The sequence below is a fragment of the Acartia tonsa genome, chromosome 1 (genome assembly GCF_053477335.1).
Source record: "Acartia tonsa isolate MP-2025a chromosome 1, ASM5347733v1, whole genome shotgun sequence".
In the NCBI taxonomy this organism is placed as follows: Eukaryota; Metazoa; Arthropoda; class Copepoda; order Calanoida; family Acartiidae; genus Acartia; species Acartia tonsa.
Genome location: NC_137260.1, coordinates 7256289 through 7272686, shown reverse-complemented (window position 1 = coordinate 7272686; position 16398 = coordinate 7256289). Strand labels below are relative to the sequence as shown.

Genomic DNA, 16398 nt, shown 5'->3' with positions numbered 1-16398 from the left:
AATGAGATAAAATCTCGACCAATATTAGACCATAGTTTCTCAGGATTAATATAGTCTAGCCACTAAAAGTGTTCATACATTTTAATTTTAAAAATGGTCTAATTGGCAAAAATGCATGTTTAGCGAAAAAGCAACATATATTAGTAATGCCATTAAGAGCTGGTGTCTTCTGATTAAGTGGAAATATGTGGCATTTAGACCTAACAAAAGCTTTTGACAAATAAGGAATATTGTTATAGTCCTAATTTAAGGCTGGGGCCAAACCAATTAGTTCATCAAAAATGCAAATAATGATAAAACCATTTATATAAAATTTTAATTTGCTACCAAGAATTTATTTTCCAGACTTGATAGGACATATTATACTCTAAGTGTGTATATTCCTTAATCTCGAGGGAGGAACTGTGTTTATACCTGTTTGTTTGGTTGTTAAGAGTTATTTCTAGTTCTTGTATAGTCTCACAGACTTTAAGAGTGTACAATGTTTATTAATCTGAAAGGAGGGACTGTGTTTATACCTGTATGTTTGGTTGTCAAGACTTATTTCTAGTTTTTGTACAGTCTACCTGTATATTTCTAGTTTTTGTATAATGACCTCTTACAATGCAAATAACCCATGATAGGCCAGTATACATTTACTTGACCAATGGTAAATTGTATACTGGCCTATTATTGGTCATTTGTAACGTAGGACGTCATTTTTTGGACACTATATGCTGTTTCCAAAGGAGGTTTTACATTTATACAGTGTGTTTTTTTTATGAGAACTTTTTTGAAAGCAATTTTACCCTACTTATAGTTATCAGAATTTAATGATTAATGGCTTATTTTCTTTGTTTTTTAAGGCAATTAATAGAACAACAAAAAAAATATTTCAGTTTTTATTTAAAAAGTACAGTAAAATCTAAACTTCAAAACTTAGGTGTCAACATATATAAATGGTTTTAGCGCATTTTTCTTAAAAAATGGATTTTCTGTAGTCGACTTTGGGGGGCCAGTACTCCCTCCCTGGTTGAGATATGACCTTCAAACTTTGATATGTTCTAATACATGTCTCTAATAGTATCTGTATACATTTTTAGCTCTATATCTCAAATTTGAAGTGTTTAGCAGCCATTCTTGCAAAAGGTTTATTACTTGAGCATAAGAAAAATGCGCTAAAACCATTTTTAGATGTTGACACCTAAGTTTTGAATTTTAGATTTTACTGTACTTTTTAAATAAAAACTGAAATATTTTTTTGTTGTTCTATTAATTGCCTTAAAAAACGAAGAAAATAAGCTATTAATCATTAAATTCTGATAACTATAAGTGGGGTAAAATTGCTTTCAAAAAAGTTCTCATAAAAAAAACACACTGTAGTTGGTGAAAACTTTGTTTAGTCATGCATTTATTTACTTGACGAGAATCATTAGTAAACTCCTTGTACAAAACTTGGAAATGGATATTTTCTATCTTTTTCCTACATATATAATATGCATGTATACATTATGTAGGAAAACAATACATAATAATGTCTTTATATGCATATTAAAGTAGGTATTATTATGTACTTTATACACATCATCTAGTAGATTTCATTTGGATGGTTTGATCCTAAAATTTTGATAAATATAGGTATCTTTTACTATTTAGTGTTTAAATGATTAAATGTAATTTCATTATTAAGGTATTTTCCTTTAGATTTTAAATTGATGATTCATATAACAATTAGGACCAATTTGGAAAGAAGTGTAGCAACTCTATGTCCATATATTGTATTTAATAATTTTAGAAATTTAAGTACAGACTTCTAAATAATGTTCAAAATTGTTAATGTTCGTTTGTCTTCTGGCCATCGAAATTGATGAGCTGTACCTTCACATACTCTTATTAAACCCTGATTGTTGGGTCCAAAATCAGTCTTACTTTAAAGATGTAAATGTTATTTATTAAGGCTTGGTGATTTTCTTAGATTTTTTTCAAATTCTCTCTTTTTCTCTAACAAAACACTTAACCATCCCTCACTGTTTGTCAATCTCTAAATTTTTTGTGCTTTGAAACTTATGGGTGTTGTCATCCTCGTTTTAATAGGAAAATTGCAATAATATGGTTTATTCTAGAATTAAATATTTGCAAAACTAATCTAAAAGTACTTAAACATATATCACATAACACAACAAGTGGAATAAAAGTAAGGATGATTCCTTGAACTATAAAACATTATTGTGACATTACAGTTGCAAAGTATTTGATGTTAATTTTATTCTACCATATTATGGTTTTTATAGCTTTAGAACTTGCTAGTAAAGTGGTTGTTGATACCATTAATAATTAAATATATACAAAGGAAACTCTTGACCTTACATTTATTTTTCACAATAATTTCATTAGAAGATTTTGCTTACTACCTTCTTGACTTCAGGGGTATATATTTTGCATGGGAGACACTGCTAAGGTGGGGGTAATAAAAGGAAAAAATATGAAGGGGGTGGGAAAAAGTAAGTGTAAATTGAGCCATATTTGTAAAGAAAACTTGAATTAACTGAATGCATTTAGGGGAGTTAAGCTACTTCATTTATTTTTTCAATCTTATCTAAAAAAATAAATCTTGTGCAGAATAAACACCCATGCTTGACTTTAAAATTTTTGGCCTTAAAATTATTGAGTTTGTTTACCAATGGCAAAGATACACAGCATTTACTTACAAAGTTATACATACCTCCTACTTCCTTGGCTATACTAACCAGAAATTCTTTGTTAATGTTATTGGCCAAAAAAAATTTAAAATCCTATGAATCAGATGAGATATAAAGAATTTAAAAGTTTAAACTGGGAAGGACATACAGACCATTGTTTTAGAGGTCCGTCGGAAAATACAAATGACGAAAAAGCATTAGAATTTATTTTGATTTGGCAAAATCCATAGGGAAGCTTTTTTGCAAAGGCATAAAAAGAGAATGTCCCTTGGAAAAAATATTCCCCACTATTGCTCTTAAAGTATTGTGCAGGTGATATATCTTTATAATGGGATTATTTCAGGGATACGACAATGGCAATTATTTAGGTATTATGTTATATTTTTATAATGGGATTATTTCAGGGATACGATAATGGCAAATTATTTAGGTATCATGTTATATCTATATAATGGGAATTGTTTTCAGGGATACGATAATGGCAAATTATTTAGGTATTGTGTTTTATCTTTATAATGGGGTTATTTTAGGGATACGACAATGGCAAATTATTTAGGTATTATGTTATATCTATATAATGGGAATTGTTTTCAGGAATATTACAATGGCATTTATTTAAGTATTGTGATATATCTTTACTAGCGGTTTCGCCCCTAGCCACTCGGGGGGAGATTTTTTCTTTTTTTGTGAGGGTGTCACCCCCCAAGCTTCAAACCAACCCAGGACCAATATGTAAATTCCCTGAAGAGTAGAGCCCAATCGGTTCAGTGGTTACCGAGATCTTGAGCTTCAGACGGTAAGGCAATCATCTTTCTACTTTGTGTTATAGATAATGAAATTTTTTCGGGGATATGCCAATGGCAAATCATTTTCATAGATTTGCTCAGCCAGAATTAATCATTTTTCAAATGAATGAAATTCAATTAGATGATAATTCATAAATCGATTTTGTAGAATATGTTTTTTTTAATTTTGAGGTTTTTCTCGTTTTAGTTAAATATTTTTGAAAGGTTTATTAAATAAACTGTATAAAACAAATCATTTAAATTTAATTTTTCAAGTAGAATTTTAGACCTTTGAGGAAGTCCTAACTGATATGGTAGAAAAACAGGATTCATTTTAACATCTATCAATTTATCGTCCATTGTCTTATCCCTTAAGATCCCAGATCTTAACCCAATGTTGTAACACAATACCTTGGTTTAATTAGTATTCTAAATATATACGTTAATTCCTCTCCCACACAGTAATTTTAATCTTACCATCAAGAACATCTCAGGGGGGGGGGGGAGAAAGGCAAAGGGTGTTAACACCTCCCTAAAAAAAGAAGGAGGGTAAATAATAGAAAAAATGTTTTAGCGGAAATTTCTTTTGTCCAGTTCACAAATAACTTGTAGAGGTCAACTGATTTGTTCTGTAGGTCAACCTAAATAAGTACAACCAGCAAATTCTTTATAAAATCAGTCAACCTTAATCTTCTATAGGTCGACTTAAAACTTTCAGAGGTCGACCTATAGTCTTTTATTAACTGGCCTTTAATCACTTTCTTAAAATTAAAGGGAGTACGAATTTTTTACCATGACACCAATTTGCTTAAAGATTTTGAGCCAACGAATGAGAGATATGTTAATATAATATAAGGTACTAGACCTAGGTATAATAGGCAAATATTCTCTGATTATAGGGGAGCTTTGCTCATTATATGGTAGAAAGTCAACAAACTACGTCACACATTTATGACAAAATATTTTTGAATGGACATTGTATGAATGTTTTGCAATGATAATAGAGTTGCACTGCATAAAAAAAATTGTTGGTTTTTAAAGGAAATCTAAAATGATCATCAAAACTGTTAAGTAAGATGATATGTTTTGTGATTTTCTTCATACTTTCATTATAAGTTTCTATCAGATGCAATACCTTATGATATAGCTGTCCTTGTTGTTTTATCAAATACTTGCAGCTACGCCCCTTGTGGTTTCTATGGTAAAAGAAAATTATTTTGGGAGATAATTTTTCCTAGGGCGATATCTTTTGGACCTAAGAGAAGCATCACTGTAAAGGAGAACAATTTATCCAATGTTTATGTATTAAACACTCAGACATCATGTTACTTTTATAATTAGCGTAAAGAAATAATAAAACAGCTAAGTAATGTGTTGTATCGAGTGAACACTCATGTTAACTTTGTTCATGACTTTTAAAGGATTTCAAGGATTATAGAGAAGCTTCAAACCTAATTCTATTCCAGATCAAGGATAGACTTTCTCAAAAACAAAGAATAGAGCATCCGCTAGTTGTTGAGGCATTAATTTCTGAAATTGTATTGTATTCTAACCAGGGAACATAAGGAATAAGACAATGGACGATAAATTAATGTACAGCCCCCAATGATGATAAATAAGATTACCAATCAAATTTCTTTAAAGTACCCAAAGTTTTTTAGCCACCGAATAAGATGACAGGGATATAAAACTTTGGGTTCCAATGTAATATACAGTCAAATGTCCCCTCCCTTCCTCTAACCAAACCCACGTCAAATAGAATTATAATGGATTTATAATCAAAGATGGTCAAGATTATACAGTTAAATATAATTCAATCCCATTATATGAGCGTAATAAGGGTCAATATTGTTTATAACCATTGTAAATATACATCAATTTATATGCCATTGTCTTATCCCTTTATTTTTTTTTATAAAACTGAACCCCACTTATGCAAACATAATTCTATTTAAAATTTTAGGAATTAACCCACACTTCAAAATGGATATAACACAGTTGAAGGAACCAAACCAGAGGTGTTCGGGTGCATCCACCACCCTGGCAAATTAATGAGGTTGTTAAAACCTAAACCTAACAAGGATTAAGACATAAGTAGCGTAACGGATTACAAACAATCATTAATTAATAGCAGATGTTCAGTGATCACAAAGAAAAAAATAATTTTAAGATGTTGATTATACAAAGTTTAGCGTTTTCATTATAGTAGCATGACTGTCAGACCAACAGACCAAGTAAATTATGAACTAGATTTTCATTGGTTTACGGAATCTTCACACAAAAATCGGGAATAGTCCCTTTCGTAGCAACGCCCCATATGGGGCGATTCGTCGTATTTTTAAAATGGATTTTTATGGGTTATTTTAGGTTAGGTTATATTGGGTTAGGTGATTGCCCCACAAGGTTAGGCAATTGGCCCCACAGGGTTAGAGCCCCCCGTTGGGACTAGAAATAGGAGAAAAGCTACTCTGAAAAAAAAGAAGAATCGCCCCTTAAGGTGCGTTGCCATGAAAGGGACTATACCCCAAAAATCTAATAAAAATCATAATCTTCAGACATAAAAACCTTACTATTTATATATAATTATATGAAGACAATGAATTACATGAAATTTATACAAAATATTGTTTTCTTGGTTTTAAACATTCAAATATATTAAAATGTTTTCTTTTTAGAATCAAATAAGTTATATGACAATAGACCAATTCAATCATGACTAGTTCTCAACAGAATATTATTCTATTGACTTTTTAAAGAATTTCGGTTAGATTATACAAGTTGAAGTATGTAAAAAGAAATATTAATCTAAATTAATCTTTTAGGAGACCACAGCTTTAGAGGTCTTAGGGGACAGAAAAAGCATTAATGTTTTTTTCTAATTTAAAGGTTTTTTGCACTTTATATTTGTCTACAATTCTTAAGCAATCATTAAAATATATATAATAATTTTTCTGATTACTCTACTATGTATTTGAATCTATTATTTATTCCTACAAATAGATAAAATTAATTCATTGGAAAAATGAATTTTATTACACTACTTACATTCTATTATTATGATTTCTAGTAGACATAAATAAATCATAGGTAAAATTAATATGATTACTCTACTAACTCTAATATTATTTCTAGTAGACATAAATAAGTCATAGGAAAAACTAATATGATTACTCTACTTACTCAAATATTATTTCTAGTAGACATAAATAAATCATAGAAAAACTAATATGATTACTCTACTTACTCTAATATTATTTCTAGTAGACAAAAATAAATCATATGTAAAATTAATATGATTACTCTACTAACTCCAATATTATTTTTAGTAGACATGAATAAATCATAATAAAAATCAATATGATTACTCTACTAACTCTAATATTATTTCTAGTAGACATAAATAAGTCATGGGAAAAACTAATATGATTACTCTACTTAATCTAATACTATTTCTATTAGACATAAAAAGTCATAGGAAAAACTGATATGATTACTCTACTTACTCTAATATTATTTCTAGTAGACATAAATAAATCATAGGAAAAACTAATGTGACATTTCTTTGTTCAAATTCTAAAGCTTGCCTCTTTATTTGAATAGGGAAACATATTCTGAAGAAAATTTGGTAACTAAATAAATAATTATAGAGTCAAATGGATAAAGAATATACGTGGATATTATGACTGTAGTCAATTTAGTTTGCTATCATGGAACTCGTTATTTGTAAGTTAGTTTATCCAGTAGGAGGGACGGGTTGGGGGTAATCGTTATTTTAGCCCGCTGTAAGTTTCAGTTTATTAGAGAACATGAAAAGCTGGCGTAAGATCCAAGTAATAATATATCAATTCCTAGTCATCATAAGCAAAGTTGAACTTATTATCACCTTCTAAACACCAAATCACAAATTAGTGGGGTTTTTATCCAATAAGATATGTTAAATCGCGGGATTGATCAGTCAATAATTTGGAAGAATAGTATTTAGCTAGGGTATGTTTTTGGCTATTTAGGTGTATAACTTGATTGATCCGTAAATATGTCGGTCATCATCTCTTTTATAAGACCACTGAACATCCGCTACATGACTTACTTTTTCCATCAAGGATATTTTGTTATCATTACTCAAGAATCCATGTCTAAACCCCTTACCGCTGGCTAAATTTGGCGAGGTGTCTTTTACTTTCTAATTTTAATCCGACACTTGCTAAGGAACAATTTTGGTATCAATTAATCTTTGGGTCTCTAGTGGGATTATATGTGAGAGGAGATTGGTTTGTTATGGGATTAGGGATCAAGCGTTTAGACATTGAAGTTTATGCATTTTCAGTGTTTTCCCTCAAGGGCCCACCCCGCAGGGCTACTCAATATAACCACACCTGACCTAAAGTTATGAACAAATAATCGAAAAACGGGGTTTCTATGCCCGACTATACATTTTGAGGAATATCCATATTATCTGTTTAGAAAACTAAAAAATAATAACATATACAAACTTATTTGAATCTAAATCAACGATTACAACCCTCTGACAAAACCCTGTGTACACCACTGAACCACTCCATTAAAAATAGCCTAAAACCATTCAAACACTTCCCTGAAAGGAACTGTGACTAGAATATTTTTGCCTATACCTTATTCTGTGATTAAATTAGTTTATGGCCGTGTCCAGATTAATCTGTCAAGCATTTCAATACACAAACATAGAGTCATGCGAGTTTAGAAAATACGGAACAGTGCCACCCCACTTCCATTTTTTCAAAATTGTATGTAGATTTGACAATTTTAGATGAAGTAAATTCCAGTGTTAGATTATTTTTGTCAGCATACCTACAATATTTAGAAAACTACTGCCAAATTTACATCCCAACAAAGAATTTTGACAAATGATGAAACGGCAACGTCTAGCGGAGAAGACAGACAAACAGACATACTCTATTTTATAGAGCAACCACAATGAATTGAAACTCTTGTCGACTCTTAATTATATTATCCAAGATCAAGGGTTAAGACAATGGACGACAAATTGATGTACATCCCTATTAGTGATAAACAAAATTACTCCTTCTGTAGATTTAATGTTGATCACCATTTTATCATGTACTCTAAAAATGTAAAACTTGTAGCTGGCTAAAATAACGATACACCCTATTTACCTCATTCACTCCCTTCTACGGGATGAGCAAACTGATGAGCAAATGATGTTAGCAACCTAAATTGACAACAATTTTTCTCATATTCATTCGAATCTGGTGGATAGGAACGGTTCTCATCCATACGAAAAAACTATGTCTAGCATCGTATTATATCCAGCTTTCTATGAATATAAAAAAGTACAATCATAAGATTAAAACCAGTTTTTTTAGCCGGTCCCTTCGGCACCTCGGGGCTAAAAAAATGGTTTTAATCTTATAATTGTACATTATATATATATCCGCGGAAAGCCGTTTATAATACGATGCGAGAAATAACTATTCCCCTGTCGACATAATATCCACGTATATTATATATCCATTATTGTAAGGGATTAGAAGAGAAGGATTTTAATTAATTGTTTCTATTGTTGTATTAGTCAAAGCTTAAATAATCCAAATGTAAAATTAAAGTGCTTTCCCCAAAAGTGCCTATTGAGCACTGAATTCACCTTCCCCATTATTTCCAGGATATCAAAAATATGGGGAAGGGATGGTTTTTTCCTGTGCCTAACCCCTGTGGGGGGCTTTAATCCTGCATGACCTATACCTACAGTATACCTGCCTGAACCAAGTACCCTATATAACTTTACCTGACCTAAAGTAATAAACAAACAAACGGAAGACTACGCCACCCTAATTTGCAAATTATTTTAAAATTAAAGAGAATTAAACAAAAGAGCATTAACAATTAAAGAGTAGTGCTTTTTAGTTTGAAATATATTTTTATTCCAAAACCAAACTTCAGTAATCTTTAAAATGTTGAAAAATGGCTTAGATAATGCTACTACCCTAAACATAGCATTTAACCGCAAGAAGGAAGGGCACAATGGGCTGTTTATTAAACTAGTGCTAAAGTTTTAATAACCTTTCTTATTCATTGGCTTAACAACTTTGTGGACTTAAAATGAATTTTGTTTGATTCATTAAGTTGAGTGTCCACACGTTTCAACCAATAATTGTTATATATGCAGAAATGGAAATTGTGTATCATTTATTCATCAGGGGATATACATTTGTACATCAATTCGTCGGCCATTGTCTTACCCCTTTACATCCCTGATTTAACCGATTAATATCTGCTGGATTCTAAGGCATACTGAAAAATCATAAATAGCATCGTTGCAGCCACCCAATAAGCCTCCCTGGCTTCTAAACCAACAGCAACACCTTGGCTAAGCATCCCTCTTCCATTACCATCCGTAGTTACCCTTAATCTACATTCAGCCTCAGCTGCAAATCTGTATTTATCCGTGCGGCAGCCCACTCCTGTTAAGTCAATCTATACTTTATTTATTTTAGATTAATTTGATATAAAAAATATAGAAAATGCTATTAATATAATAAATATGTAAATATGCTAAGTTTTACTTTTTACTTATATAAAAATTATTAATTTTTGTTAAAGGCAACTTTTCAATACCAAATAATCAATAAATTGTCACTTAATTTGGAAAATTGAAATATTGCTGATGCAGGATATAGGGATAGACAATGGAAAATTGAAATATTGATGATGCAGGATATAGGGATAGACAATGGAAAATGATTTTCCTTAATTCTAATTCAGATCCAATTGAGGGTCTGTTGTGTGGTTAACAAGTAGTGAAGAATTAAACCCAAGTTAAAAATATTAAAAAATAAAATTAATTAATGTCCACACTGCCAACAAATTTGTAAAAGGGGAGAGTAAGTTTTATCACTTTAATAAACTTTTTTTGGGAGGGGGTGAAAAATGGAGGGAAAAACCCACATTTTTAGTATGAATTGTTAAAAATTTACCTAAGGGAGAGGTCATTTTCTAGTAAATCCCGTAAAGGTGTGTGTTATAAGGCCTAAAAATAGTAGTAGAACGATAAGGTGCTCTAGATATATGTATTCCCTATTGAATAGAACAATAGGGAAATTTTTTTTTTTTTTTTGATAACCATACCTGGATTATCTAAAAAAAATACGAAATTTCTATCAAACGCTTTGTTTGGCTCAAACTGACAAAAATTAAAAAAAAAATATAATTATAATAATAATGTTTTCTATAGGTACAAGGTAAAGGTTAAGAACAATCTATACCATTAAACAAAGGAAGAAGTCATTCTTTACAGGTTGATTTATTATAATTATATTTTTTTTTATTTGTGTCAGTTTGAGCCAAACAAAGCGTTTGATAGAAATTTCAGATATTCCAGGTACGGTTATCAAAAAAAAAAAAAAAAATTTCTTCCCTATTGTTCTATTCAATAGGAAATACAAATATATAGAGCACCTTATCGTTCTACTACTATTTTTAGGCCTTATAACACACACCTTTACGGGATTTACTAGAAAATGACCTCTCCCTTTGTAAAACCAAGGGCTTTAAGAAATGGATAATCTCACAATTTTTCTTGTAGGGTTTCAATGGTTTGGGAAGGGTTAATACCATAACCCCTCCCCCCCCCCCTTTTATTAAGGGAATTGCTTGAGGCGCAATTAAAATTTTTGACTCTATCCTTAAACCAATATTGATGGGGGTGTGAGTGCTAGTCTATTATTATTCAGACAAATTTACAGTTTGAAACTTTTTATGTTACACCTCTAAACTGTATTAGAGGCAAGTTAATAAAATGTTATTTATTAATTTGTTGTTGAAAGTGATAAAAATCCCCCCCCCCTTAATGTATAAAAGCAATATTGGAAATGTATTAGTTAATTTTATGACATAGAACCAAAGAGATACTACCATAGAAATGAAAGTATTTAAGCTATTAAAACTAATTTTTCTAATATCTTGCTTTGGAATTTTTGTGTATCAAGTACAGAATTCAATCAGAAAATACAAAGAAAAGCCTGTAACTCAGCAGACCTCAAAATCAACATTAAATGAGATAACACCTCCTGTCATCTATGTCTGTGAAGAAGGTCAATTTAATGGGACAGCTGCCATTCAACTAGGATATAAAAACTTGGTTAGATTTCTTGGTGGAAAGCTAACAAATAGCACAAAGAACACATGGAATGGAAAGGCAGAAAATCTTACTTACAAACAGGTTCAAGAGATTTTATTTCAAAAGAGTTTCAGCAACTTTGTATACCAAACCTCTGAAACTGGAACTGACAATGTTTGGAAAAATAATGAAGCTGAACTTGTTTTCATGATTCCTCAAGAATTCATTATGAAACCTAAGCAAATAAAGAAAGGTCTAAGTTTTAGAGTTACTGCTCAGTCATTCTTTGTTATAAATGATCCTGACACAGCTAACAAATTAAGGCTAACTGAAATGGAACAGGGCAGGTTATAATGGGCCCAGTGGAGAAAATACGTTTTCGGGTAGTGGTTATGAGATCAAAATAAATGTTAAGGACTCGAGTATTGACGATGGAAAAAGTTGTACTGATTATAAGAGAATAAAAACAACTTATGGAGAGTGTATTGAGACTGCATTGATGAAAAATCTAATTGCCTGGTATGGTTGTTTACCTCCCTGGTTCCCAGCTCAAAACTAAACAACAACATGTGGGGCACAGGTAGAGATGATGAAACCCAATGAAGAGGATGCTTCTAAAGCTGAAATTCAGAGGCTAAAAAGGGATTCGAGCTAGAAAGCTCAACTGACTGCCTTACCTCATGTAAAAGGATGAGTTTTGAGATTAGGCGGTTGTATTCTGATCCTTACAGGAATGGATTATTAATAGTAAGATTAAACATTGATGACTTATAGGGGGCTTGATGTCGCTTAGGGTTGTAGACCTCTTCAGACTCATTGACACTTACTCTACGTCTTATAATTGAGGTGTAAATAAAATGTTTCCTTTCTCCCATTAGACAACCAAACCTTTGATTGTATAACCCTTGTCTGGAAGTCCTAACTGTGTATGGTAATGATTAGGCACTTCCACAACAGCAAGCCAACATGTTACTAATTACGCAAATGCCACCGGTTTAAGATTAAACATAAACCGAGCACAAATGTTGTTGTCTTAAATCTGGGCTGAACAGCTTTGCTTAAACAGTCACATTAAGTCAATTTAGATGCATTGTCATCATATTAACCTAAGATTTTAATTTAATCTTAAAATCTTTAAATCATAAATAAGGGTATCAAATTATTCTTTTGTTGAAATGAAATTTATGGAAACTGTTGCTGTGTATACTGATCTGTGTATGCTTTTGATGTGTTTAGTCTTGTGGTTGAACTTGGTAGCGCACTCGGATTATGGCTGGGATTTTCTGCTCTAAGCATGTTTGATTCAATTACAAGTATTATCAGTATGGTCAATCTCAAGAAAATATGTAAATTTTAGACAAATGGCAATATATTTAACAATTAACAGGATGTTTGTCTGTCTATTGAGATCTTGCTAACCTCTAGTCTGATAAGTTCTTCTTTGCAGTTAAGATTTTCAAAAGTCAAGAGAAGGTTTGGCACTATTTTTTTGGGGGGGTGGGCCCTGGGGGTTGCCTTAAATATATCAAAAAATCTCCCTCCCAAATTTTTATTACCTTTTCTTTAAAAAGAGTGTTTATTGTATTTTATAAAAAAAATTTACCTAAACATCAAAAACATAGCTATATTAAAATAACAAAAAATAAAACATTTATTATCATTTAAACCATAAACAGTAATACCTACCTTTCTTCTAAAAATACTCGAATATAAAAGGGGGGGTTTTTTAATGCAACCATCTCGTAATCAATGTATAAATGGCACTTAGAATTAGATTTTCGATCTGAAATTTTGTATGAGTAATCCTTGGTAAGTCTATTTTCACTAAATCGAACAAAAAGTTGAAAAAGTAACGGCTAACGGCTCAGCCGTTTAACCGTTTTTTTTTGCTATTTTTAGGGCAAATCTGTCATAAATTACGTAGGAATCAACTTTTGAAACATATTTTTGCTTTAAATCATGTTAAATGTTACAAAATATCATATTTTAGATTTCTAGTACCAGCAACTACCGGCTAGAACCGTTTAAAAACGTTTTAGAGCGGGAAAGAGTATTATGTGGAGATAAGTTTCGTGATGGATTTGGAGTGGGGACAAAACCGCGACAAACAAAACCGCGACAGGGACAAAACCGCGACATAACAAAACCGCGACAGGGACAAAACCGCGACAGTGACAAAACCGCGACATTGCAAAAAAATCTATAATAAAAAAATCTTAATGCTAGAAGGTCATGGCCGCAGAGCTCGGCCCCCTGGCCTGCCTAGCCGCGGGCGCTCAGCCCCCTTGCCTATAACCTAACCTATATGTTTGAATGTTTAATGTACATTGTACATTAACTTATTTATAGTTTAGAATTTCGTTGATTTTACAAAAAGGGGTTGGTAGATTTTTTTCAAATTTTTAATATTTTTTTACAATAGTTAGGTTAGGTTATGGGCAAGGGGGCCGAGCGCCCGCGGCTAGGCAGGCCAGGGGGCCGAGCGCTGCGGCCATGTATTTCTACAAAAAAAATCCTACATAGTTATATTTGTGTTATTTTTTAACTGTCGCGGTTTTGTTATGTCGCGGTTTTGTTATGTCGCGGTTTTGTTCCCTTCGCGGTTTTGTCCCCACTCCATGGATTTACCTTCAAATTAGCTTAAAAATGGCTAAACGGCTGAGCCGCCAGCCGTTACTTTTCCAACTTTTTGTTCGATTTAGGGAAAATAGACCTACCAAGGATTACTCATGCAAAATTTCAGATCGAAATTCGAATTCTAAGTGCCATTTATACATTGATTACGAGATGGTTGCATTAAACCCCCCCCCCCCTTTTTTTATTTTCAAAAAGAAATAATATCATATGGAAAGAGTAAGAAATTTCTTATTTTTAATCTTAAATTTTCTGTGTCAAATATTGGATGTGACTAATAAATTCGTTTACAAAAAAAAAGTTTCATATTCTTTGTGTCCTTAAGATCAAGAAACGAAAATATTTCTTAAAGAGCTAGCTCTTGGAGCATAGAAAATCCAGGCATTTTTAAGATCAGCTACTTTTTAATTATCTAAATGCAAATAAAGAGCTTAATTATGGCATCTTAACAACTTTTTTAATCTGAAAAAAAAAAATTCATGACTTAAAAAGTATAAATAAGAAAAAACATCTTTTATACATTTATTACAATTTTTATATTTAAAATATATACAAAATATAAAATTAATTTTACAATTTTGTTATCAAATCAATGTACGTAGCTTACAAAACCGCCGAAAAAGTTAAATCTGCTAAGATTTTAATTATTTCAGGTTGTATTTTTGCTTTTGTCGTAAAAGTATGTGTTCTAACACTTTAAACAGGAGTAAAATACTAAAATTTTGCATGGCAGTTGCTCTAACAGGGTTAAGGTCTTACTGTTAGATATACATTTACGCAAAAAATCAAAAAAACCTCTCCTCCCCCTTTATCACAATTTTAATTTTCCAACAGATGACGCTTTTTAACAGGTTACAATATGTACAATTTTATTAATAAAGTTTAAGTTCTTATATTATGTACAATGATAATTAATTTTAATGTATTTCTATAACAAAAAATTCACAAAAAAATAGTTAAAAGTCAGACTTATTAATAAAATATCAGATCTTATAAATTCTAATAGCAAATAAATTAATTACAACTTTTAAAATAAAGGGGGAGGTAGGTTGTGCTAAAATTCCGTAAAGATGTGAGTTTTAAGGCTTAAAAACAGTAGAAGAACGATAATATTCACCAAATATGTGTATTTCTAATTGAAAAGAACTATAGACAAATATTTTTTTAAGTTAATATAAATTTTATCGTTCTACTACTCTTTTTAAGCTTTAAAACTCACACTTTTACGGAATTTTAGCACAACCTACCTTCCCCTTTATAAACAAGACAATGAAGCTTACCGCTTTAATTTGGCACTTTAAAACTAGTCAATAAGTAAAATAATACTTAATTTACAGCCCTTTTCTAAACATAAAAATAATACCTATTCAATAAGATTTTTATGTAAATATTTAATTTTAAGGCTAAAAAAATCTTATTTGTAAAAGTGACAAAAAATTATAATGCATATATCTCTTATAAACTCTTATTTACATCACCAACAGCCTCAATATAAAATCAGCTTTATATAGACCTTTAGAAAAATGTTATGTCCATTTAATTCTGTAGTATATAGATAAAGTTTTCAATAAAGGAACTGTTTTTTTTAATAAAATGTTACTAACCAACCCCAAATTACCCTAAATGGCAGCATTGCATATTTTGCTGGAGCCGGAGCCGTTATTTTCGTTAAAAACGGCTCCGGCTCCGGGTTAGCTAAAAAAAAGAATTTTTTTTTATTAATTATGATTTGTTAACTCTGTTGTGTCGTGTGAAAAAGTCCATTCTTATCAAAAATTGAACTTTTAAAACCTTCAAAGTTAAAAATAGACTTGGCCAAAATAACATTGAGTTTTTCTTGATTCAGGTCGGAGCCGGAGCCGTTATTTTCACAGGCGGCTTCGCGGATCCAGACCAAAATCAAACTGCTTCGCATCGCTGCTAAATAGGGATCATGCTTAACGCCATAATGCTTATCGCCTTAGTGTTCATAAAACATATTTAATACCTATTTGTTACAATAAAACATTAATATTTACAAAACATGAAGAGAATAAAAAGTTATGAACATATATATTTCAGTCAGTATATAAAAGGGCAGTAGCAGGAAATCCATTTGAACTTGAATTTAGTGAACCTCATATTTTTCCTATTCAATGGTTTAAACTGTATTTACAGGGCATATATTTGAAAGAAATTAAATATTTTACAT

The 16398-nt window shown here is 31.1% G+C and overlaps 2 protein-coding genes across 2 annotated transcripts in view; both read left to right on the top strand.

Moving 5' to 3' along the window:
* The window catches only part of LOC145310994 (chromosome-associated kinesin KIF4A-like), a 456179-nt gene that overhangs the window by 281631 nt on the left and 158150 nt on the right, over positions 1 to 16398 (top strand). The window lies entirely within an intron of this gene.
* The window catches only part of LOC145322611 (uncharacterized), a 447245-nt gene that overhangs the window by 281631 nt on the left and 149216 nt on the right, over positions 1 to 16398 (top strand). The gene's annotated exons all lie outside the window — the stretch shown is intronic.